The following is a 26472-nucleotide window of genomic DNA, read 5'->3' as shown; positions in this document are numbered from 1 at the left end:
CATTGTTGGCGGCCCAAAAACCGAGTGCAGCCTGGTCCGGGGGACGGTTCAGTCCAGAAACAATAATAATACGTGTGTTTGGGCGCGCTTAGCGCGCAGCCTGTGCCCGTGTGCGCAGCTCCTGCTCGACTGCCTCGACTTTGTTTTTCAGCGATACATTCAGCCTCTAAAAGGTCATATTAGCAGTGTATAATTTACAGCTATTAAGGGAGCTTGCTCTGGCATTGTTAAATATGAAAAAGAAAACAGCAGACGCGAGGTAATTTTGCAACCTTTCATTTGCTCGGGTACTTTCATGCACGCACAATGTGAGCTGCTTTCTTCGCGCCCCTGCTCGCACTCAGGCAGATTAGCGGCTTGGTTTTCTGTGTGCCTCTCTCCTTCAGTGTGCTTGTGCTTCCTGGCACACTGCGCCTTTCTGTGGGGCTATTAGGCTTAGCTTCCCACCTCTGCGCCTCTGCCCCGCCTGTCCACTCCACACACACAGACACACACACAACAGGCCGGGGAGCTGCCTGTGGCCCTTTCACCCCCAGCAAGAGTTTCCCAACAGTGCCCGTAGCGGCTATGCTTAGCGTGCAGCCCAGTTCTCTTTACTACCACCTAAAGCACCCACATAATTTAGCGCTTTGTGACTCCTGGCATTTTACACACACGTAGGCGTTGCATATAAGGGGTTAGCTTGAGGTGGGCGAGCCAGCAAATGTAACAAGCATTGGCATAGCCAATAGGTCTCGCTTTTGGGACCTTATAAGTATTTAGTTATGCAGCACAATATCCATGCAACAACATCAACTGTTGCACGGCTAAACACTTATAAGGTCCCAAAGGCAAGACCTATTGGCTATGCCAATGCTTGTTTTTTTTCTAACTGCACCCTGCTAGAAAAGAATGTCCTATCTCTCCCCTACTTCTCCCCAATCAATCCCATAGTATACACTGGCGCCCACATACATTTACGACCTGCTCACAGCAGATGATAAATGTATGTGCAATACTCTATGGAACTATAAAATCAGTGTAGTTTTACATCCGAAAAAAATGGCCAAACGGCAATCCCCCATTTTGGAGGCTTTACTCATAATTGCCAGTAGCGGCTCCTGTTGGGCAGCAGGGGCCGGGTTACATAAAAAAATAAAATAGTAATATTTAAACTCACCTTAGCAACCTCTCCCCTCTCCTTCTTGCCAATACACAGGAACAGGAACCACTCAGGCTCCCAGAATCCTCTAGCCAAACACGATGCTGCTAATAGCAGCATCGTAATTGGTGTGAGCAGTGTGGCTTGGTCTGTGTATGTTCTCCACCCAGACTGTGCATTACAGCTGGTGGAGAGCATGCAAAGTGCACATGACTGTTTGGCTGGCACAAGAAGGCAGCCCAGCACCTACAGGGCCACCAGGGAAAAATAAAATAATAATAACCTGGCGTTATTATAATTTTGTTTTACTTGTGGGGCGACGCTCCTCCACCTTAGCGGAGGAACCGCACCTGATAATTGCACAGTACTGGGCAGATTTACACACAGTAATGGTAAAGTCACATGCACATTTACTGTGTAGTAAATCTGACCCAGTATCTTGCAACCCTTAATTGAAACCATAATGTGATATTACCAGGAAAAATACTGGGTCACACTTGATGAGCCTCTTTATTAGTAATTGAACAACTGCTGCGACAAAGAAAAAAGAAAAAAAAGAAAGCAGCTTTCTATCATGGTTTAATGACTCAAAGAGCACGCCAAGCCATCTCTTTCCAGTCTAATGCAAACTCCAACCCCCTGAGGAAGCGTATTAGACATCTCTTTCATTCCTCCCAACTTTGTTCATCCAAATAATACATGAACACGCCTGATTTGATTAAAGCAGAATGTACTGTGGATCAAGGTCTCCAGGAAACTCTGAAAGACTGCAGCAACTTTCCATTGTTTGTGTCTAAACAGCAATACATTTGGAGCCGCCAGACTCCCAGCACTTGCTATTAATTGCTGTTCAAAAAGTCCACCTCTTGGCAGGTGGCATTGAGTGGGAACAGTGCAACGCTGAGTATGATAACGAACACTTTAGTTTGTCTACTTAATATTATTATTAAATCAACCGTGGTTTTTATTTCCATCTGCTGAGAATAACAAAATATTCCAGGAGAGGCAGAGGTAAAGAACAGGCTCTGCATGTCTCTCAGTGAACTCTAGGCGCTGTTGCTAATGATCTTTCAGCAAAAACTGGGGCTGAGAGATCAGGTTTTTTTCGAACTACACATCAGTTGCCGATTACTGACTTCAAAAAATACATAAGGTGATGTCAGAAGCAGACAAAGAACAAAGAGGGCAGCACACTGACTAAATAAGAAATCCGCCAAATTGGGACTTGTGATTGCAAAATATCGATTGCCAAATAGCAAATTCGTAAAGGTAGGGAAGGGACGTTCACAAATAACACACCTTATGATGATGTCGATCGGAAAACCGCCAACCGACATCATAGCGGAATGGAACCGCCCGACCACAGGTTAGTGGTTTCACCCTCTGTATATGGATGTGACTGCCCTACGGGTGTCGAAACATCCATTTTACAATTGCAGCTTGTGCGGCGGGTGGAAAAGGCCTGCAGCACAAGCTACAACTGTAAAATGGATATTTGCAAACATTCCTGCACCACGTGCAGGGATGTTTAGGGGGGCACCCAGGTCCCACCGCAGAGGGCCAGGGGGAAGGGGACCCTCGTAGGGGTCCCTAAAGTCACTTTCCACCTGCCTTATCATGGTGGGCAGACTGTCATGAAAGGGCATGCGGAAAGTCACATCCTAATCCCGACGGCGGAGGAAAAGCTGACTCCGCCGTCATTATGGGGTTACCATTCCACCCACCGCACCGATGGGCTCTGTGAGCCCGTCGGAAGTGGAGCAGAATACCCTCTTGGGCTTCCCTCCTACCGCATGTATTGTAATAAGGCAGTCAGAGGGAAACCATTGAGGTCAGGCGGAAAGCCTCCGACTAGCTGTCGGATGGCTTTCCGCCTTACATCGTAATTAGGCCCTATGTGGCAAAACAGTAAATTGTACTTGCATATAACCATGTAGTGTAACAAGGTGGTAACCATGTGCAAAAAATGCAACACCAGTTTTAAAAATGGCAGCCGCCTATGCAATGGTGAGACACACACACATTTTGGCATCCTTGTAGGGAAAACATGAAAATATGGAAGAGAATATTCAGGTTTAGGGGTACACTTTTTAGCCAAACAGAGGAGCACTTTAATGGTTGGTACAGGCTCAACTGTCAAACCATCTTTCGCTTCATAGAAGAGCTAGCGCCTGTGCTAGGTAGACACATATTAGGCAGCTATGCAATTATAGGCAGCTATGCAATTCCAGGACATACTGGAGAATTCCAGGATACACATGGTGCAATTTTAAGGCAGTGCAAACTTTCCTCATACCATAGTCTGCATAAATGGTACGCACTTCTTGATTTTTCTCCCTTCAAATCAAGCATATCTACTGGAACAGGAAACGCCAGCACGCTTCATTTCTGACATTGTGGCATCTTAGCTAAGGGCCACTCACAACTTATATAAGGAACATTTATCTGCGTACTCAAAACTGCTAGGGTGCTACAGTAGGGTTCATTAGGTCAGAGGAGCGTTGCCCCCAACTGACTGTGCAGCAAAGTGAAAAAAAATTGTAATAAAATGAATTGCCATTTTATTTTTCACTGCTCCCAGCCTGAGCAGAGTTTGGGGGCGGGCGGCTGCTGACTGGCAGAAGGGAAGTGGTGCTCCCTCCACCAGATTACAATGCGCATGCAATTTGGCTGTCTGTCTTGCACTGCCCAGCCTGACATGCGCAGTGTTATCCTCTCCACCTAGCTGTCTTAGACAGCTGGGTGGAGAGCAGACACAGGCCACCTGTGCCTGCTGGAGCATTGAGGCAGCCCACTCCAGACAATCCCGGCACTGCTCTCTTGCTGCTCATCTGTAGATTGAGAGCAGCATTGGGATTGGAGAGGTTTGGATGAAGCTCCAGGAGGATTCGAGGTGACAAGGAAACGTAGGTAATTAGGTTTTTAAATGTTATTTTTTGGCCCACTGGCAGGCACTGTGAGAAACTCGCATTGCCTTCAGACTTAATTCCAGAACTCTCAGTCACCGCCTGTTATAAAATCCGATAACGAGCCATGATTGAGAGCTTTGAAATGTGAGCCTAAAGGCACCCTGATTTATCACAGCGCCTGCCTCTGGGTTTGGCACTGGCTCGACGACCCGCAACTTTTGAGGGACACCGACCGCCACTGGAGAAAACTGGCAGAATCCATGCCACCTGTACAATTTTGCATAACATTGCAAAGAGGAAGGGTCTGCCCCCTGTAATAGAACATGAATACTCGACGATAATGAACATCTACCATCAGCCTCCCACTGGATTCAGACAGAAAGAAGGACATTTACAGAAAATATAAACAACAACCATTTATAAAGAATGCAACATGGGTAATGTAAAATCGAATGCACTTATAAACTGTTCTCTTCATTTGCAGATACAAAATAAGCATATAACCACACATAACTGTACTCAATGATAACACTGGCTGAGAGTCATATCAATAAGAGCAGATATAGAGTTATCATGAAAGTACAAATCTAAAGTATATGAAACCTTAGTAACTCGCCCGCTACTCATGCTCGCGTGTTCCACGCCCAGACTCCTGCTGCGCCCACTTATGCAACATCCACCCAAATTGTGCTGTTCATGCTTGTGTCAGAATAACTCTCTACCACTCACAGGGCAGCCTTGAATGTTTCACTAGATGTTTAGAGTTTTTCAAGTGCCGCTGGTCTCTGGTCACATCTTTACTGTAATGCACTAAGTCTACTTGTAAGTTAAAAGTGTGTCTACATGCCTAGAAGGAAATAATAGCGATTCTATTGACTAAAGCTCCATGAGCGTCTATCACTATATATTATTGTTGATGCCTCTGTGCCTTGAGTCGGCCACTACAGCCCTACACAGAGCAGTAGGTGCTGATACATCTTTAACACATTGTTATGGTTGGAATCACAAACCTCGCTACCTAACACCTGGCATTTCAACAGTGGACTCAGGACTCTGTAGACCTGACAAATGTAAGAAAAGCCCAGGGAAGTGAGACCTTCTCTTGGTAATTTCACAGCAGTGAAACAACACTTCAGTTTCCTACTCCCTCAGAACCTGGGTAATAATGATAAAGAACTACAAATGGTTCCATTGGGTAGAACCAAAAAATAACTTTTTAGAGCCAATAATTATTTCGTGGAGACAAAGGTTATTGAATGCAGTTATTCCCAATAGTTACCATAAACAAGTGAGGTGTTTCACTAAGTTAATCACATGGGTGTACCAGGTTTGTATTCGTAGGATGCGGTCCTCACCCTCTAAACCATGGTTTTCCCACACCCTTCGGGAACTGAAGCTTGGCTGTAAGAAACTCGAACGAGTGTGGAGACATGGCTATTCTCCTGCGGCTAAGAGTGACCTACGAGCCGCACAAAAATAGTACTACGCGGCGATTAGGGCTGTCAAGAGCAGCTACTACGCAGGAAGGATTGAAAAGGCAAACAACAATAATAAGGAAATCTTCTCCATTGTTCAGAGCTTTTTATCACCATGTGCATCGCAGCCTACGCTGCCTTCATCCAAACATTGGTGCGAAGAGCTCTCTTCCTTCTTCGTAAATAAAATTGTTAAAATCCAAGAGGAATTACGAGTTACCTGTGACAGCTTTAAGCCCTCATCAGCTCTACCACCTCTCCTTATGCCCAAGCCAGTTGAGAAGTTTGATGCCTTCTCTTTTCCTACTGAGTCTGACATCCTGGTGGTACTGAAGGCTTTGAAATCAGGGTCTCCTTCGGACCCTTGTCCTGCTAGGGCCCTTGGTGGGGTGGCTGAGGTTGTGTGCAGTGAGGTTACTCAGATTGTTAACCTCTCTTTTTCTTCAGCCACTGTCCCGTCTTGCTGGAAGCAAGCCAAACTCCTTCCTCTCCTAAAAAAGACCGGGTTGGATCCGGCTGTCCCTTCCAGCTTTCAGCCTATCTCACTATTGCCAACTCTGGCTAAAGTTTGTGAGAAATTGCCTTCCGCCAGCTAGACCATTTTATTGAGTCATCTCGGGCGCTGCATCCGGCCCAGTCAGGGTTCAGGGCCGCCTATAGCACCGAAACGGCCCTGGTTGAGATGTCTGAGGCGATTCGGGAGTGCCTGGATGGAGGTGGCAGAGCGGTTCTGATTTTACTAGACCTCTCTGCCGCCTTCGACACGGTGCCCCACAGCCTACTTCTCACCAGATTGGCGGCAGTAGGCATTTCCGGATTGGCACTTGATTGGGTAACATCTTTTTTGGACAACAGGACTCAACAGGTCTGGATGCCTTCTTACGCTTCTATGCCTAGGAACCTTACTACTGGTGTCCCACAGGGGTCTACTCTTAGCCCCCTGCTTTTTAATGTTTATCTGACGCCTTTGATTTACCTGGCAGAACAGTTGGGGGTTAAAATAATGTCCTACGCCGATGATACCCAACTTTTGTTCACTTGGCCTAAGGACAATTTGGATACATCGGCAGTTAGATTTTGCCTCTCATCTGTCTTTCGCTGGTTAGCACTTGCCCAGCTCAAGTGCAATGAAGACAAGTCCGAGGTTCTTCTCTTTGGTTCCTTTCCCGAAAATGTTGGTGTTCTCTTATGGCCACCTGACCTGCCTCGCCCCAATTCTATGGGGGGCCCAGCTAAGAACCTGGGGTCTGGTTTGGGAGCAATCTGAAATTTGAGGACCACATCAGGAAACTCACCGGCACATGCTTTGGCACTCTCAAAACCTTACGTAGGTTTTTACCACTCCTTCCGCGAAAGGCCAAAGAGACTGTGTCGCGCGCCTTAATCCTCTCCAGGCTTGACTATGCGAATGCCCTGTTTAGTGGTCTACCTGCTTACCTGATCCAACGGTTGCAGGTGATCCAAAATGCGGCTGTTCGCCTTCTGTTCACACTGCCTGGGAGGGTTAGCGTTCGCTCCCATCTTCGTAGCCTCCACTGGCTTCCGGTGGCCCACCGGATTATGTTTAAATCACTGGTCCTCTCCTTCCGAGCTATCCATCAGCTCGGGCCGATGTACCTGAGGAAACGGTTTACTTTCTATGTTCCGAATCGTTGCCTCTGATCGGCCAATCAATCTCAAATGGTGGTGCCTAGATTTAGGTACTCTAGATTGGGTGGCCAGTCCATTTCTGTCAAGGCCGCCAGGGCCTGGAATGCGCTTCCTCTGTGTCTCAGGGCTGCTCAGTCCATTACTGTTTTTAAAAAGGAACTGAAAACCTATCTGTTTAATAGGCCCATATAACTGCCCCTACTCCTTTCCCTCTTGATGCCCTACTCTGCTTGCCACTTCCCCTTCCGCGCCAGGATACTAGTTTAGTAACAGAGCGGGTTATAAAATCTTTTATAACATAACATAACATAGCTGTCACAAGAACAAAACGAAAAATGACATTACAAAAAGAAATCAATAAGTGACTGATGTGACAGTTAGTGAAACAGACAACATGTCAAATTCAAACAAAAAGAGAAATTGACATACACTTCTCTGTCCTTTTCTGGGGTTCCACTGTAACTCACAGTGTCTGTTCATTCCATGGGTATAGTGGGTCTTGGCAATTCAAGTGTGATTGGCAAAAGTCAGGAACCAATGAAAGGTGACCTTAAATGTCCGAGACATACAAAAGCGTTAACCCTTTCAAGCCCACCTGGCACTTTTTTCAAATACATATTTATCTAAAACTAACAAACGTATTTTCCCCAACCTAACAAAAGCACATTTTATTTAAATAAAGTTCAACTTTCATGCCAAGTTTTCCATTAATTTGTTCAGATGTTTTAACCGTAAGCGCCAGCAAAAGTTCCTTTAGGAGATGTTAAAATGGGAAAACACATATTTTATCATCCCACATTTAAGTTTTTTCCAAGCATGGAACTGCATAAAAATTTGCACACCAGACCATAGCTGACTAAACCAAGGGACTGCGAAATTAAGTGCGGACCCATTAACGAATTCTAAGTTATCAGCAAATCAAAAAATGCCTTTTCAACAGAAAGCTGTCCTTAATAATAATGACAGTGTTATCTGTGCCAAAGAGATCCCTATTTTGACAGTAAGTTCCTTCAGATTCTAGGCACTGTCCATGCCTTCATGCAACAAATTCAAACCAACTGGCACAAGATAAACCAAGGGAAACATATATAGTCATATTGGGTGGCCAGCACAGGTCCACCAACCTTTTAGCTGGGAATCATGGGTGTCTACCAACTTTCAGAAGCCACTGAAACTCCACATCAATGCATTTCTATCTCACTAAAATAACAAACACCGCCTGTCATCCAAGTCTGCTTTTCTCCCTTAGAAAATGTAGTCACTTTTTCCCTCTACTGCCCTCCCTTTTGCTTGCAAAAGTGGCGGCAACTGCTGGCACCAGATACAGATCAAGATACTTTTTTCCCACTGCACCAGCTCAGAATAGGAGCAACCCTATGCAAATTCTTCTGAGTCATGCCCAAATAGGAACAGTTCAGATTGAGCTGCTAGTCACATGGACAAGTTTCAGCCTTGTTAGGCCTCATCAGTGACGTGCAGCTTGGATGCTATGGGCCAATGAGCCCAGGACTTACATCTGGACATAGCTGCCGCACTTGGGTGCAGGGCCGGACTGGCCATAGCGGGCACCGTGCGTTTCCCCAGTAGGTCTCTAGCGTGGGGCCGATTTTGGGCCCCTGGTGACCGTTTTTGTTACCAGGGGCGGCAATATTGGCCCCCTGTAACAAAATTGGCCGAGACCGACCCACGCAAACTGCTCAGCTTCACTCTCCCTCACCCCAGGGGAGGGGGTTGGCTGAGCAGTTTGCCAGGGACGTTTTCTGTTCCCAGTCTGGCCCTGCTTGGGTGTCTCATTAAACCAACTAAACCTGATGGATTGCAAAAGTCTCAGCCGCTTGCGACTACTTCACAAAGTCCCGGACCTTCACCGTGGTCATATAGTCGACTCAAATATAGAAATTACTTACGCTAGGGTCACCATTCAAAATCCCTCATAGCCTCTTTCAGAGGAGGACACATTTAAATAGCAGACACCCTCCCACAAGAGTATCACTGCACGCTCTGCTCTTCTGGATGACTGAGAGAGAGCGTATTCACATAACTCAAACAGCGGCCCAGGCAGCATTAGCATTATGCACATAAAGAAGGGTACAGCATGTCCCACTTCCGGTCGCAAGCCTGCGCATTTTCCTGATGAGCCAGACACCATCATTCACGCTTAAGTAGCTCGTGTTTTTCAATGTCTGCAACGAGATCCTAGATAGACTTACTAAACATTTCCAAAGAAAACAATGATTGATTAAACACAGTGTACTCTCCCTTCCAGCACTTAATAAAATCAATAGTAATTAAAGTAAACACTTGCCTGAGTGTAAAAACTCTCACAGTAATTGAAGGAAAATATTGTGCTTGTTTCATTGCCACTTTGAACTTGATGTTGTAGAGTGCATAAACCCGGCGCACAAATAACATTCTCTGAGGGACTTTTAAGCCCGCCTAAAATCAAAGTTCACGTCTATAAAACATTATTCTTAAATGGCATATTAATCATGTTGCATCTTGAATGTTTCTTCCCACATCGTTTCAGTTTCTCGTAATTTTACAAAAAAATAAAAATAGAGGTGGTTTGAATTTCACGTTGCGTTGGTGCAGGGAGTTTGCAAAAACATTTGGGCCCAAAAGGTTCATTCATTTAAAACAATGAATAAACCAAACAACTTAATTAAGAGAAACGTGTAAAAGTAATGAGACGCTTGTTTGTTCCACAAACAACTCGCATAAATGTTTGAAGGGCGGAGAGCCCGCTAATTTAACCTGAAATGTAATAATTTGCTGTGAGTTATGGAGAGGAGGCTGGGACTTAACTGTGAGTTATGGAGAGGAGGGCGGGGCATAATACAGACCCCCATCGGCGGAGCCCAAGTCCAATGAATATATGTGAGATATGGGAGACTCAGGGGGCCTCTTCAAATTCTGCAAGGGGGCCTCAACATTTTGAATTACGCCACTTGGATGACGACAGGAAGTGCACCACCTTCTGAGCTGACATCCAGAATGCACGTGGGCATGAAATATATTGCACAGAATTCACTCTCAATTTAAATGGGGAACAAATCACAATTTTCGCCAGTCAAAACCTGCTACAAGCGGCCCCACAAACTGTGTAGAACAGCTTGATTCAGAGGAAAAGATTAAGGCGACAGTGCAAATAAGGCCAGGAAAGGATTGCAGGTTCAAAATATGGGAGAATGTTGGCCAAGGGAGTAGGTGCAGCAGTATTCTGGAGCATGCTGTAGTGAGCCACCCGACCGCTACCTGACAATGTTGCCAGCATGCTACCTGACAATGTTGCCAGCATGCATCCTGAGGGCATAAACAAACATGCTCTCACCACTCATGGGCACAGCACATCATCACCAAATCTTGTGTGCTGTCCTCCACAGCGTTGTCAAGTAGGCCTCACTGAGGCATAAAGGGTCCAGGTTCCCCGCTCATTACGCTGGTGATGAGTGGGTCAAATCCCAGCGTGTGCAGTGGCCGCCTCTGTCAGTTCTGAGGCCGCGGTGCATTGGTGTGAGGTCGATTCTGAGGTGGTGCACCCGAGGGCTGCAGTGCGCAGCCGCCTGGTGAGCAGAAACCTGAAGGTGAGCGGTAAAGGTGGCGGGAGCTGAAAGGGTGAGGCTCGCCTGCTGCCGTGAAGGTGCACAGCACAGGGTGCAGCAGTTTGCCCCTCCTGCCGTCCCCACGAACCTGTGTGACGTGCTAGGGAGGGCTGTGGAATCGAGCTCTGGTCAGGAGCTGGAAGCAGCGTCCAGGAGATTCATGGCGTAGAGTGCATGAGTTCAGTGCAGGAGCTGGCACATGTTTATGCCCCAGGGAGGAAGATCCCGCAGGGTCCTCGTGGTGTGTTGGTGGCTGCCACGACTGGATGTCTTTGAGGACAGCAGGTGCCCCTCCCCCAGGTGAGAATCTGGTGATCAAAGAGTGGTGCAGAGCCCAGGGTTGTCTCAATGCCCAGCCTTGCAGAGGACTGCCAGGATTATGACTGTGTCAGTGTGGTGCAAAGAGGAGAGGCCACAAGCAGTAGGTGCCGACGCCACCCAAACAGAAGGAAACAAGGAAGTAGAAAAAGTGTTCACCATATCTTTTACAGGGATAGACAATAAAGAAGGAGGCCCAGATCACTGCCCTCATAGACACAGGGGGATTGGTGAACGTTAGTGATGCGGAACAACTAAAGAAAATCAATCCTCCACCACCCCTATCACCCATGAAAGCCAAAATATACATCTATGGGGGCCCTGACTGCATTATGCTGCAAGGAGTCATTGCGTTGCATGTAGCTTATGGGGGAAACAAGATACGCACCAGATTTCATGTGACCACTGGTAAGACAGGAACGCTTTGGGTTGCCACACAGCTGAGGACATTGGTCGGCCTTCTTTGCAAAACAAATACACATTTTGCCAGACTTCCCAGAGCTGTTCCTGGGTCTAAAGTACCTGAAAAGTGTGCAAGTCACACTCCACAACTTAGACTTTCCAGAACTGTCCCTCCCGAGGTGGTGAGGTACTGATGAGGGCCATTTTAGACCCGACCACTAGTTGAAAAGGAACTAGAATAACTGGAACAACCTGGAATAATTAAAAAGGTGACTGGACCCACTCAATGGGTTTCACCATTGGTGAATGTCCTGAAACCCAAGCAGCCGGGAGCAATAAAACTAAGTGTGGGCATGCGATTACCAAATCAGGCGATTCGAAGGGAGAGGCACATAATGCTCATGATTGATGAATTTGTGTTTGACCTGAATGGAGCCCGTTGGTTTTAAAAAAATGACCTGAACTCCGGGTATTATCAGTTTGTGTTGGAAGAATCTTCTTGCTACATCACAACCTTCTCCACTCATGTGGGACTCAGCCTATTCAATAGACTTAGTTGTGGGGTATCCTGTGCGGCCGAGGTATTTTAGGAGGCAATACGGGAAGGACTGTCAGGACACATAGGTGTCATCAATGTGAGTGATGATATGCTCATATTCTCCAACACTCTTGAGGAACACCATGCCCAAATACAAGCGGCTCTGAGCTGTTTGGCGGAGAGAGGACTGGCCTTGCACCAGCAGAAATGTGCGGTCTACACCAACTAGGCGGAGTTCTTTGGATATAGGTTCTCTCCAGAATGTCCACAAACTGAGTTGACTCCCAGAAGGTGGGGGCTATCAGATCGGCGGCATAGCCAAGAACCCAGTCGGAGGTATGCAGCTTCTTGGGAATCACCAACTATTGCGGCCGGTTCATCCCCAACCTGGTCACTCTGTCTGACCTGTTCTGTGCGCTAACACCGAAGGATTCTCCGTAGGAATGGGACAGTAAGGCAGTGCATGCTTTCCGGGAGATGAAGAAGGCTCTACTCCATGATGCCACCATGGCGTACTGCAGTCCCACTAGATCCACCAAACTGATGGTGGTGCTAGCCCAGTAGGGCTAGGAGCTGACCTCCTTCAGGAAACACAGAGTTGAGAAGGGGTACCGATAGCATACGCGAGCAGGTCACTCACAGCAGTGGAAACAAGATATGCTCATATAGGGAGAAAGGCCCTGGCGATTCGGTGGACCTGCTACAATTTCATCTCTACCACTGTGGCCAGAAGTTTAAGGTGATCACCGATCACAAACCCCTTGTGCCGCTGTTTGCAGATACAGCTCGCAATGGACCACCCAGGATAGAGAGATAGGCACTCAAGCTTCAGTAGTACTCGTTTAATGTTGTATACTCATCGGGGTGAACAACCCAGCTGATTACTTGTCTCACCATCCTGTTGACATGGGAAACAGCATGTATGTAAATTAACACTCCCAGGCATAAACTACAATAATAACACAATAGAGTGAACAAACAAACTACTAAGGTATCAAAAAATATACATTTTTAATTCGAATAAAAATACAGTTAATAACAATCAATGCAATGATAAAAGTTAATAAAAATTCTAGACTGATATATAAGGATTCACAAAACAATCAATTTAAAAATCAAATTTAGAGATCAAAGGAGGTTAGGTGGTATCCGGTCGACGCGTTTCAACATAAAATTATGTCTTCATCAGGACATTTACCATCCAATTTCTGTAAAAAAGATTACAACAGAATTTCAATGGTATTACTCTAGTAGTTGTAAATTTGTTACACGTTTCTTATTGTGTTATTATTGTAGTTTATGCCTGGGAGTGTTAATTTACATACATTATTTACCCTGTCCCAGGATACGCATCTGTACCAGGGGGTCCTTGTTGTTCACAGACATGGGAAACAGCACCCAGCGAGAAGACCATCAAGGAACAGAGGAGTTGATATGGTTGTTTATTGTGGCATCGTTCCCCCGGGCACTGTCGCTAGAGGAAATCGTCGAGGCCAGGCATGTGGATGCAGGCATAGAGAGGGTCAAGGAGGTATTAAAGAGGCACCAGTGGAAGAACTTCCTGGAAGGCTGTTGAGGTTTGACTGAAGAGGAGCGAGAGACCCGGACACACCTATGGAGGTGTCAGGATGAGCTGAGTGAGAGTGAAGAGGGGAACTTCCTCCGAGGGCACTAGATTGTCATTCCGTGCACGCTGTGGACCCGCACCATTGAGTTCGCTCATCAGGGTATCAAGGTGTGGCCAAAACGAAAGTCCGCTTGAGGAGCGAAGTGTGCTTCCTGGGAATGAACCGACAAGTGGAAGGGCTATTAATCCTGCATCTTAACCAGCGGTGAACCGCATGTGGCACCTTTGATAACTGAACCTCCCAGCACCACAACCTGGGCCGTAATAAGCATGGACTTTTGGAGCTTTCTGGATCATCGGCTCCCACTGGTGCTGACGGGCAGTCACTCCAAGTTTCCAGCGGTGGAATAGGTCGGGTCGACATAAGTTCAATGCTCCAACAGTAGAGCTTTAAACCAAATTCTCTTCCTAATTGGAAGCCAGAGTAGAGCGCGCAGATTAGGTGATATATGTGCTCATACAAGCAATTTCTGGAGGAGGTGGACTGCATCATTTTGGACCACTTGCAGTTTCTCCAGCAGGTACTCTGGCAAGCTAGATATAGCACATTGCCATACTCAAGCCTTGATGTGATCAGGGCGTGGAGGAATGTTTTTTTAGCAAGCGCATACACCAAAATAGGAGCCCACCACTGTTTAATTTGTGGCTTAAATGGCAGGCAGTCCTCGAATTTAACTCTTACGTTCTTAACAGTGCCTTCCTGAAGATGTGGAGCTGGGGCATTTTCGGGCCAGAAAGACTACCAGCTATCTAAAGATCTATTTATTGCTAAGAAACAGGATATCTGTCTTTTTCGCATTACATTTTGGCTGGTGTATCTCCATTCAATAAAAAAACGCCTTTAGACAGGTTTTAATCAGACTCCCTGGAAGCTCTTCGCCCTTGCCACATGTGAACAGTAGCTGAATAACATCAGTGTAAGATGTGACTTTAGCACCCAGGGACTCCGCTAACTGAGCAAGAGGGGTGAGATATACATTAAATAATGTAGAGCTCAAAGCAGAGCCTTGGGGCACTCCCACTGTCAACTCACGGGGCTAGAAGGAGAAGAGAGAAATCCATACCTGTTGACGTCTTTCTTTCAAATAGGAGGAGAGCCAGTTCAGGGCTTGACCCACTATTTCAATTGATTGCAGATGCTCCAGGAGGCTGGAATTAGTAGTGCAGGCACTCTCCCTTTTAAATTGAAGAAGTGCTGGTACTAAGTAGCTATGAGCACCTGTCCAACACTAGTCATGCGGTGAAATGCCCAAGTGTCAGAAGAGACCAACACTTTTAAAGTTCATTTCCTTTCAAAATGTCCACCAACACTGATTTGATATTGAATTTTATTGTCTACAGTCCAATGACGTTCTACATCTGTACTTCAAACTTTTTGCATTCCCAGCACTGTTTGTGGAAGTGCTTTTAGAATGTAACAAACCTATTCTGCAGACAGAGAACCCTCCCTACGACAGGAAGGATGACCCTGCATGATCAGAAATCCTAATTGCTTACGCCGCTGGAAAGGATATTAGACCCTGATGATTTCAACCCTCCAAAGGTATGTTACGAATTCTCCTTCATGCCTACAAGTGATCCAGTTTGCTCCGCACCCTGTAACAAATCCTACAAATTCAACCACTCGTGGATCTTCTTGGGCCTGCTGCAGACCAATATATACCCTTTAACTGCCTTGAGGCCGTCCTCACCATTAAAACTTTCCAGATTATCCTAGCACAGCAGAACTTTGGCATTAATATTTTCTGCCACACAAACACCTTTTAACAAGAATAAGGGGAATTGAGGGCCACACTATGACGGCACTTTTCAAACGTCTCCGTTAAACACAATACAAAAAGGGCATTCAGGCCTGATGACCTCTACAAATTATTACTTAATACTACACACATTCACATCCTTTACCACATGCACGAACTCAGCTGGTATACATACTCACAAGTATGAGACCTTATCCTGCAATGCAGGCCACAGAAGCTTGAACAGTCCTCTTTTTTAAATCTGTGACCATAAAGCAGCCAACTAGGCCTTGATTCTGAATAAATGCTGATTCAGGCATTATCTGGAGTCACTGGTAAATCAATAATTTTAAGTGTTTCAGGAAGTTTTTTTTCATGTACACATTTCACCAGGAATACAAATACACACATGGTGATGCTCCGCGAAGTTAGAGTTCCTTTATGTACAAGTCCAATCCAATTTGTATATAGTTCAATGCGTCTTTCTTTTCAATTTTCATTGGTGATATGAAAAAAAAGAGCAGCCAACGTGTTTCGGTCACCACATGTGAGCTTCGTCAGGGTATTTGAAGTTGTGGAATGGTCAGGTATAATCTTCATCCGATGTAAATTCAATCCCTAAATTACAATGGATCATCATGTCTCCTGCTGTTTTTAGTAATTCAGCCAGGGTCGCCTTATAGGCCTTCATCTCAAACACCTTAATTTTGTTGTCTGCATCACTAGTATTTCATAGTGCTACTCCGCACGTCTCGCCCATAATGTCTAAAACATTTAACCCGGAATACCTGGTTAAATGTGCCAGGGAAAACGGCTGGTAATCGGAAACTCCTGTAAGAATCAGTGCAGATGCACCCACTCCTGAGCTTCTTCCATAGTTGTAATGGCTTTGATAGCGTTTATTATGGCCAACCGGATAGAAATCTGGCTATACATTGCAGTGACATCTCAACAGTGAGAAACTAAAGTAGTTAACCACGGTTGTGACATTACTAGGGGAAGCTCATGCTTCCCCTTTGTTCGCTGCTTTACCTGGGTCTGCAGAGGCCCAATAGTGTCAGAAAAATAGTGGTTGGTCGCCTGAACCACCTTCTCCTGCCTCTCCGTGTCTCCACAACTCAAGGGAGGTGGAGGGGTATAAGCAGGGTTGTGTGAAATCTGCATAATTTGCTTTCGCATAATTACAATCAATTTCGGCAAAATGCAAACCAATCTTTTTGCGCTATATTTTAGAGGGAAATGTGTCCTAGCACCAATCTTTGGCTTTAGGACCCATTTAATAGAAGCATCACGAACAACAGCCACTTGCGTTCTGTTGTTCACATGCATATTTTTACTGCAAATGGCACGTAATTACGCAAAGAGGCGTAATGGCATTATTTCAGGAATTTTGTGTAACAAGCATAACATGACGATCTCAAAAGTGCATTATTCCAGTGCATTTAAATTTCACCCAGGGCTGATTATGAGCAAAGGGTTGTGTGGGTGGGTGGCAGGAGGACAGGTATTGCTTTTTAAATTTAGTGAAGGGGAGAGGATATATGTCAGGGGGGTCTCGGCAGAAGGTCAGGGTTGTTTTTTAACATTTTTATTCAGGTTACATTTGGCTTTTATTCCTCTGTCTCTAATTACATATTGGAAGCAGGGGCAGATGATTTGGGTGGGGGGGGGCATATGCAACATAACATTATAGACGGGTGTTTTGCATTAAAACTGCTAGTGGATGAGTATGTCATAAAAAGTCATGGTGTGCCCACATCCCAGGAATCCTGATCCCAGCAGTTTATGTACTTCCATGTGTGGGACTACCTTCGGGGGTGTCCCGAATCACTCGTAACTGGGCCCTTAAGTTTTATGTTACAATGAAGCTCTTCTACCAGGACCCTCTCAAATATGCTCACTCACAGAGCAACTTGGCAAACAATCCCCTGACGATACCTGTATGTTTAAATGTACCCTTAACAGCCTGATTGCAAATGATGTAGAAGCCCTTCTTCTCTATCCCCCTTCAAAAATGTTAGTGTTTCATTCATCTGAGGTAAGATAGTGTGGGGTTTTCTGTGTATGCGTGCACTTTTGTGAGTGCCTAGATGCATGTGAGTGTGTGAGAGTGAAATATACTGCAAAGGACAGCAGCTGCCTCATACCATCTGCAGCAGTTTATTTTGCATGTTACACCAGTGTAAGCCTTCCTCTTGAAGCATGGCCACCCTTTGACATATGTGGAATGATAGCTGTCTACATGCTCTGTAAGGCAAAATCAACTTTTGAAATTCTTGTCCTAGGACATCATTTCAGTCCAATTTCACATCACTGTCTCCTGTACTTAACTCATTTCCTAGAAGAGTGGAAAGGTAATTGACATTTCTTTAACTCATTGTTGCCCATAGTCTGGACCAAAGTTTTATTACCCTGCCCCCTAAGCAAGGCCCATTCATGCATGGATGGCAAAGGGTCGGGTTAGTGAGACTTATGCGTGGGTGTTAATAGGTGAAGTTAGAAGGTACACCCTAGTCCTATTGCTGAGGAGCTAAAAGTGGAAATTCAATGGAAAAGAAATGCTTTTGTGTGGTGCTAAGTAATGATTCTTAGCACAATGGCGAGGAACTGTGTGAGGACTGATAGCAGGTGTGCACCTGAGTGCAGAGGTGGGCTGTATGTGCGCGTGTTATATTTTCGACCATCTGAGCAGATTTCACAGCTAAAAGGAGGGTAGGAAGATAAACTTCTGTATTTTGTTTCCACATGTGTGGGGCATTGTGGAGCAGTGCCTATGTGTGCGTTATGATTCTGTGGATCAGGACCACAGATGTTCTTCGATAGTGGTGCAGAGAGCACCACTTGAAGCTCGGGTGAGGGTAAATAATATTCTAGTACATACCAGTGAGAGAAAAAAACTCTGTTTATTTAGACCTTAGTCTTTAAACAAAATCGAATAAAATTCAAGGTATTATACATAGTCAATTATTGATAAAACAGTGCGCAGCTTTTAAAATCTTTAAAACGTATAAAAACATACCAGTGCCTTAACAGACATTTTAGAATGTACAGGTCAGGTTGGCCCCTCCAAGGTTTGACACAGGAGGTAACTCAAGTGTATGGAAAGTGCAATATTTTCAGAGGTTTCCAAAAGGCCAGGTGGTTATGGAATCATCTGAGGTGGGCAGTACTGGAGTTCCAGATTTTTGGTGCCTGTCCAGCAAAAGCCAAGCATCCAAGGTGTGCTAAGTTGCACTTCAGGTATTCAATCGGCGACTGTGCAGGGACTGAAAGGTTCATATTTGTCTTGTGGGTATAAGGGGGATGGGCCCTCTTCTCTGTAGGGTGTGGCTAAAGATACAAAGGGGCTTATTTATGATCCCTTAGGGCCATTGTTGCGTCACTTTATGTGACTCTACAGTGGCATAAAAAATGTGCCGTATTTACAAAGTGACACATCTAAGCAGATGCATCATTTTGCAAAGACCTGAGCTACATTATATCTGTGTTAGGTAAAATGTATGCACGGTGGGAGTTCCACCACAAAAAAAGGCTTGTAGAAGTGCTGCAGTGAAATCTATTAGATTTCACTGCGACAGTGCTAGGACACCGCTGCATTAAATCCTTATGTCTGCCTCACAGCAGGCATATGACTGACGCAGGCCCTTTCCCATGGCGCTTGCCCGACATGAAAGGTCAAATTGCTGGAGTTGCATCTGTGTTCAGTAAAGTACAGTATTTACTACACAGATGCGCCGTACGGTAAATACGAGCATCCATGGTGTCACAAGGAGGGCACACTGAATATTGTTGCATCGCTAATTTACAGCAGCAATGTAACACTTTTCATAAACGAAAGGGTTTTTCTTGAAAGATATGCCTCCTCCTTCAAGATACCACTGAAAAGCAAGAAGCACCTTGGGGCATATTACCAACCAATAGAGATAATTTTTGTCTCTAACTTGTTTTTATCGCAGATAAACCTTGCTATTAGCAAGGTTTATCGCAAATGCGATAAAAAACGGCCGCAATGCATGAATATCTCTGAAAAGTCAGCGATATTCATGCATTATCGAGCAAATGCTCTTAGCCATGTTATCCACCTCCCATTGGATAACATGGCTAAGAACTGCTCCTGGGCAAGTGTTAGCTTTTGGAGATATTCGCGCTTAGCGCGAATATCTCCAAAAGTTGGTAATAGGAGATAGCGATGTTAGCGACTGTTTTCAGTCGCTAACATCTTGGCACGCCCACTTTGCATATCATTAGTGATAAATATCACTGACATGCGAAGCGGGGCCCAAGATGGTCACTATCTCCTATTAGCTGTCGCTAACTGGTGTTAGCGACAGCTTGGTAATAGGGAGATAATTTTATCTCCGCTTTCTTGGCTTTTAAAGCCAAAAAAGCGGAGATAAAGCCCCTTGATAATATACCCCCTTGTTTTTAAGGTTTCCGTCGTTAATGCCACAATCTTCCTTAACCTTTGGGGTTTGACAAGAAGGTATTCAGGGGTACCAAGGAAGTGAACATTAGCAGAATCCAGATGAGAAAGCACCAGGACAGGGAACATTTTTCTGAAAAGTCAAGGAAATAAACCACATCACAGCAAGACAAACAGCTGAAGAGCCCACATTTCAGCTCAAGAACGACCAAGCTATAACTTTCAAAAGGATTGCCTCATTTATTTCATTATACAAACGCCTATATGCCAAATTTCTACATACAGCATGCACACTTCCTTATAACCAGATCTGCAAACAATCAAATATGTTCATTACACTATCCGACTCCTCCATCTGGTGCTTTCATGTAGCGATCTAAAATATTCAGCATCTTTTTAAATCAGTTTATGTTACAGTTCTCGCTTTTACACAACTACTGGGCCACTTTCTCCTTATTATACACTGGAACAAGTCAGATCTGGTGGGATACCTTTTGAAGATACAAGGTAAACTGAACTGTGTGCCTCCACAAACTGTGTGTATCCCATATAAGTGCAGGCAGGGAAAGGCAACCATGAAGGGAGGCATCAGTATTACCAGACAAACTGCACAAAAGGACATGTATTTCTCCGAAAGACTAACTTCTCCACAGATCACCCTCCCTGGAGGCCGTGCAAGTGATGAGCCGTAGATGGAGGGGTGAACAGTAGACCAGACTTCCCTTGTATCCAAGGAGATGCTATCATGCCACTGCTGGGCACGGTCCAATAAAGTTAAATTGTTTTTCTCCTCTGCCATCAATAACCGAACAGGGTTTCTGCAGAAAATATGAAATGCACATCATACTCCAGCCTTCAAAAATATTGTCGCGAGCTTGCAAGCGAGGAAGGGCATGTGGAGGTTCCCCTTGAGAAATTGGCAAGTCAGCTGGGTTTCAGAGACTTGCAGAAAATCATCTGCCTGACCTAACATCATCTGAGGAACCATCTGGCAAAACAATCCCGAAACATACAACTTTTATAGCCTTTTCTGTAAAACTGAATTGGTGTCATAAATATATGTATGGCTACAGTGCACTTGACTGAATGGAATAGTGCTTTGTGAAAGCTGCGACAAAAGACTGCACATGGGGAAACGCACAGGTTACTGACTTCGAGCGTTCCTTCTCCGTATGTTGTTTTACATCTAAGTTTACACTGCGAACCTTTTCCGGCTGTCCGCTGTTACAAAGGGGCCAGTAGCGAAAGTTGCCAGCCCCATCGAAATCCACGACCATCTCTAAGTCTAACTCCACAAATCTGTTGTATCACCCCAAGACTCAACCTCTTGACGGCAGGTGGAGTCCCCAAGTGAAGTATTGGGGGAAAGGAGGTATAATCAGGGGAATCAGGAACGGCATTAACGACTCCCCCAGTAATTCCTTATTTCTCAGGGGACCATCGTTGTCTCACACACTACTCAAAAACTTTCCCCTCAACTGAGTTTCTGAAGTCCCTGGTATTGCTAACTCTGGGGGCTCAAGCTGGAGGATACGTTGGCAGTGCTCTCTGTGCTATTATCCCATTTGCTGTGTTCCTTCTGTGCATGTTTGTGTAAGAAACATTGAGGATGTAGTGATGAGGTATAGCTACTACTGGTAAACAAGGGCAGACAGTTTTTCACATCAACGTGTGCCTACTGTTTGACGAACAAGCGATGTGCCAGAAACTGCTCAGGGCATGGGGCTGCAATCAAGGGCCCACTTCAGAATGAATTTATCGTAGGATGCAAGAATCGCAGCCTGAGCAATGAATAGCTTAAGATGGCACCCGACCGAGGCACCCAGCAAACTGCCTGTTGCTATTTCAACAGGCTTGGTCAGCCTCTCATCAGGAAGTTGTGAAATGTGCACTTCTTTGTGGTTGTCTCTCTCAGTGGTAAATGTATATGGCCATTAATGCCTGAAGCAGAAGAAATTGAAGGTAGATCAGACAAGGTCGAGAGATAGATCTAGTAGTGAGATGGCTGAAACGGTTATAAAGCTGCATACCATCTGCAACAAATATGGCGTACACCCACATGAACAAATCAACCTGGAAATAGGGCAACAATGGCTATGGGGATTCCTGTAGTGCCCCAGTGAGCTCGAACTTCTGAAATATGTAAAATGCTTCAGCTTAAAAGCTCGCTAGCTGACTGCCTCCCAGAAATGACAAAACCCCCTGAAGAACCGTGTCCTCGAAACCTGCTTCCCTCAGCAATTTGGGCCAAGACGGTAAGGACTACAGTGTCAAATGTGGCAGAGAGGGTCAGCAGGACCACTCCCATCGCATCACCCTGATCCACGATGATCCTGATCTCTTCAGCCACCAAGGTTAAAGGAGTCCCTACTTACTCCACTTCTTCGGAGACGTCAATCCATTACTGATCCAGAGCTTGACGCTTCATGAGGTAGGAAGCCTGGCTGTTAAGGCATTACTTTGTTCAAAACTTTTATAAAAACCGCAAAGAGAGTGAACGGGCAGTGATCGGCCATGTCCTCTGTATCCAGTGTAGCACACCTCTGAAGCTGATATCATCAAGCTCACAATGTTAACTCTGGGGTCTCTGTGTGTACCTGCTGCTGTTGGAACCTCTTGCAAGTCTCAGGACATAACCACAGCATTCTCTGGGAGCAGCAGCTTGCTCTTGCATTTTAGAGGACTGAGGCTAGGCCCAAAACCAGCTCTACAATCAGTGCTCCTCTACTTCCCTATTCTGACTGCTCTTGTGGAACGGAGGAGGCCTCAACATCACTGCGGCTCTGTTTACCTCTCCACTTGTGGCCCTTTTCAGCTACCAAGACCACAGTATCTACCCCTTTCAATCCACAGAAAGGGAGCGGCCTCAGGCAGCTTCATTGCTCTTAATGGAGCTCCCGACATTACAAGTTCTAATATCAATTTAACCTTTGCGAATTCTGACCTCGGATAGTGTGATTTACACCATACATTAAAGCTAGTACTAGCGTTCCAACACATAAATCACATTTTGTCAAAGGTTAAAACAGCAACCCATTAAAAAACTTCTAGTAGGGATTCCTAAGTGATCATAGTTTCACATAAAGTTGTAACTCCCACAGGCTTCTGATGGGAATATAATAAGATGATACACTGGGCATCTTGTACAAATATGTTTAGTGTCTACACAGATTATAACCATAGAAAGCACTTCCCTACAGGAAGGATCTGTTGAATTCTAATAAAGAGAAATACTATTTCTGTTTATTCATTAGAGCACATCAGTTCAAAGAAGCATGCATCCTGAATATTGACCACAAAATATCGATGGGACAGGATATGGAGAACAAAATATTAGAAATGTCAACAGGTAAGTCTAGATTTTCTATACCTAACTCCTCATATATTTCCATACTCAGTACATTTGTTATGTTATGTTATGTTAGATGGGGTTTTGTAAAGCGCACGTACACCTACAGGTTTCTTGGCGCTTTGAAAGTGACTAGGTGAGTGCAGTTATGTGCCCTAGATAACTAATTGTAGGCCAAAGTAAAGAGCCAGGTCTTTAGCTGTTTTCTGAACCACAAGTAATCTCCCTCAAGCCTGAGGTGACCGGGTAGAGCATTCCAGATCATGGGACCCAGGAGAGAGAACCTGGTCCCGCCGACGCGTTTGCGACGGATTCTGGGCACCGTCAGAAGGTTCTGGTGAGAGGACCTCAAAGTCCGCTTAGGTAAATGTTTATTGATCAGAGAGATGATGAAACTCGGGCCGGTGTCCTGCATAGCTTTAAAGAGTGTACAACCATGGCATCGCCTGTCCTTGAGATAGATGATTTTTGCTGCTTGACTTTGAATCATCTGCAAGCGGTGTCTCTGGTATTGAGGGAGTCCAATGTAAAGGACATTCCCATAATCAATTTTAGAGAGGATTAGGGCTATGGCGATTTGGGTGATGGCTTTCTTGCTAAAGAAATGTCTGATCTTGTGCAGTTTGCGCAAATGGACAAAGCAAGCCGATGTCACTGAGCTAATTTGGGTGCTCATAGAAAGGTCGGCATCAATATGAAGACCAAGACTTTTTATAGCAGTTTTAGGGATGGGTGCCTCTCCTAGATCAAGGGGCCAATAGGAGGGGGTCCAGTAGTCAGGTTTGCTTTGGGGAACAATGATCTCAGTTTTTTCTGAGTTCAACTTTAGTTGATTATCATTCATCCACGCTTTGACATAGAGCATAGACTTCGTGACAAGATCCTTAGATTCTACAGAGTTGTCAAGGGTGAAAATAATCTGCATGTCATCTGCGTAGTTGAAGATTTTCACACCCATTTGACGTAGACCTGAAATCAGGGGGCGTATATAGATATTGAATAAAATAGGCGAGAGGGAGGAGCCCTGGATAACGCCACAGTTCAGGTATACCAGTCTAGATTTGAAGGGTGATAACCACACTGACTGTTTACGAGCTTCCAAAAATGAGCTGAACCGGGCAGGGGCTGAGCCTTCGAGACCCGCCGCGGCAATGCGCTCCAACAACATTTTGTGGTTCATGGTGTCAAATGCCGCAGACAGGTCAAGGAGGATCAGAGCCTGAGTATGTCCCATATCGGCCTGTCCCTTGAGGTCGTCCAATACTGATAAAATCACTGCTTCGGTGGAATGAGCGGGACGTAAACCTGCCTGATGGTTGTCCAAAAATTTGGTGGTTTCCAGGAAGAAGCTAAGGCAAGTAGCCACATGGGTCTCCAGCACTTTCGCAGGGAAAGGGAGGAGAGAGATGGGTCTATAGTTTTCCAATTTATTGGGGTCTATGCCTTGCTTTTTCTGAAGTGGAACGACCACTGCTTCTTTAAAAGTAAGTGGGACAGTGCCAAGGGACAGTGAATGGTTAAGTAGTTTAAGAAAAATATGGGGGAAGGACATATATCTTCAAGGTAAGTAGATGTGGAGTTAGGAAGAGTAAATACATACTTCCCTATTTGCACTTAACTTTTGATATTTTGTCCCTCAATATTCTGTCCTCTATATTCTTGTACCACGATATTCTGGGGGTCGCTATTCAGTGGTACAACCGTCGAAACGGGTAAAATATGTTGAATGATGGTGTCTATGCTGAATAAAGCATGTTACATCGCATGCTATTACATTGTGTTCTATTACAACGCAGTCGTTACAACGACCTCGTTGTTTGAACGTGATACCTTTACATCGCAAGTCATTAGATCGACTTGCAGTAGGGGGCGCGTTATACTTAGGAATAGTATAATTTACTATTCCAACTCCATCCTGCGCAACAGTAGAGAAGGTGTTGGAATAGTAAATTATACTTTTACTTAGGTTAGAGCGCCCCCTACACCAAGTCGTTCTAATGACTTGCCATGTAAAGGCATCACATTATAACAACGCGGTAGTTGTAACAACCGCCGTTGTAAAAGGAACGCAATGTAATGGCAGCGCTGTAAACGCTGTCTCCCATCCATGCTGGCTTCATCTGCTTCATTAACATTGTCCTTCCTATGACATCAGTTTCACTAAAGCTTGCTCTTCTAAAATGTCCTATTGCCTCCCCTCTCTTGTTCCTCTAAGTATATTGCATTTGAATCCCTGGATGGATTTCATAGTGATGTTAAAAGCACTACATGTATGAGGCTTTATCACAAGAATTTGTTAAATTGCATTTGACTGTTACTGCTCCTTCCTCCTGTCTCACTACCAACTCTCGCTAACCAGATCCATTGCTGCCAGGTCATATTTGGAAATCGAATTACCAAATTTAAGTGGCAAGCGGATTGGCAACAATCTCAACTGTCATGCAGAAATTTGGAAGGACATGAATGCCTGCTGCTCGTGCACCTGAAACTCTTAATTTCTCTTTTTATTTTATTTATTTTATTATAACTGTTTTTATAGCGTAAACATAACCCATGCGGGTATCAGAGCGCTTTACACATTTACAGAGAGCAGAGTAGTAGAAACAGTAATATAAAATTCACTAGTAAGTGATCATTCTTCAGATGGGTGAGGTCGCTGTGTCGACAAGGAGTCTCCGATGTGAAAAAGATCTGGCGATGTACGTCATCTCAGCCCACACGTGAACTCTGCATGGCTCTTATGGCTGTTCTTCGCCTTCTTATGTGTTTGCACGACAGTGCGTGGGAGGCTATGCAGCATCGTTTTTTAAACATATACCTTTTTTTTAACAATGTAGACCTCAGCAAAACTTAAATAATGATTTCCGTGATGGCAACGTGGTGTTTTCTCAAATGTATTAATACAAAGCTTATGCAAAAAGATTTTTGCTTTTGTGCCAGTGGTGCGAAACTTTGTATACGATGGTCGCATCGGTGTACTAAAGGATTTTAAATCTTAAATAGTGTGCTACACAACTCTCAGCTGCAGCATATCGACCACAAACATATTGTGATACAAAAATATCAGAGCAAGAATATAGACAAAAAAAATATTGTGAAGCTAAGTATATAATAGTAATTATACATTTACTGCACTTAGCCCCATTTATGTAACCTGAAGATATTTATATATATACATATATATATATATATATACCACTAATGCCAAACTCAGTAAGAAATCAGCGGGACACATGCTCCGGGCACAAACGAAGGATTTATTTGGCTAATTACAAACGCACTCCTGTAGTCTGTGAAAC

At 44.9% G+C, this 26472-nt stretch overlaps 1 protein-coding gene across 1 annotated transcript in view; it reads right to left on the bottom strand.

Moving 5' to 3' along the window:
- The window catches only part of STPG2 (sperm tail PG-rich repeat containing 2), a 2154459-nt gene that overhangs the window by 447307 nt on the left and 1680680 nt on the right, over nucleotides 1–26472 (bottom strand). The window lies entirely within an intron of this gene.

The sequence above is a fragment of the Lissotriton helveticus genome, chromosome 2_1, assembly GCF_964261635.1.
Source record: "Lissotriton helveticus chromosome 2_1, aLisHel1.1, whole genome shotgun sequence".
Classification (NCBI taxonomy): domain Eukaryota; kingdom Metazoa; phylum Chordata; class Amphibia; order Caudata; family Salamandridae; genus Lissotriton; species Lissotriton helveticus.
Note: the sequence above shows the minus strand (reverse complement) of the source record. Positions and strands in the feature narration are given on the sequence as shown.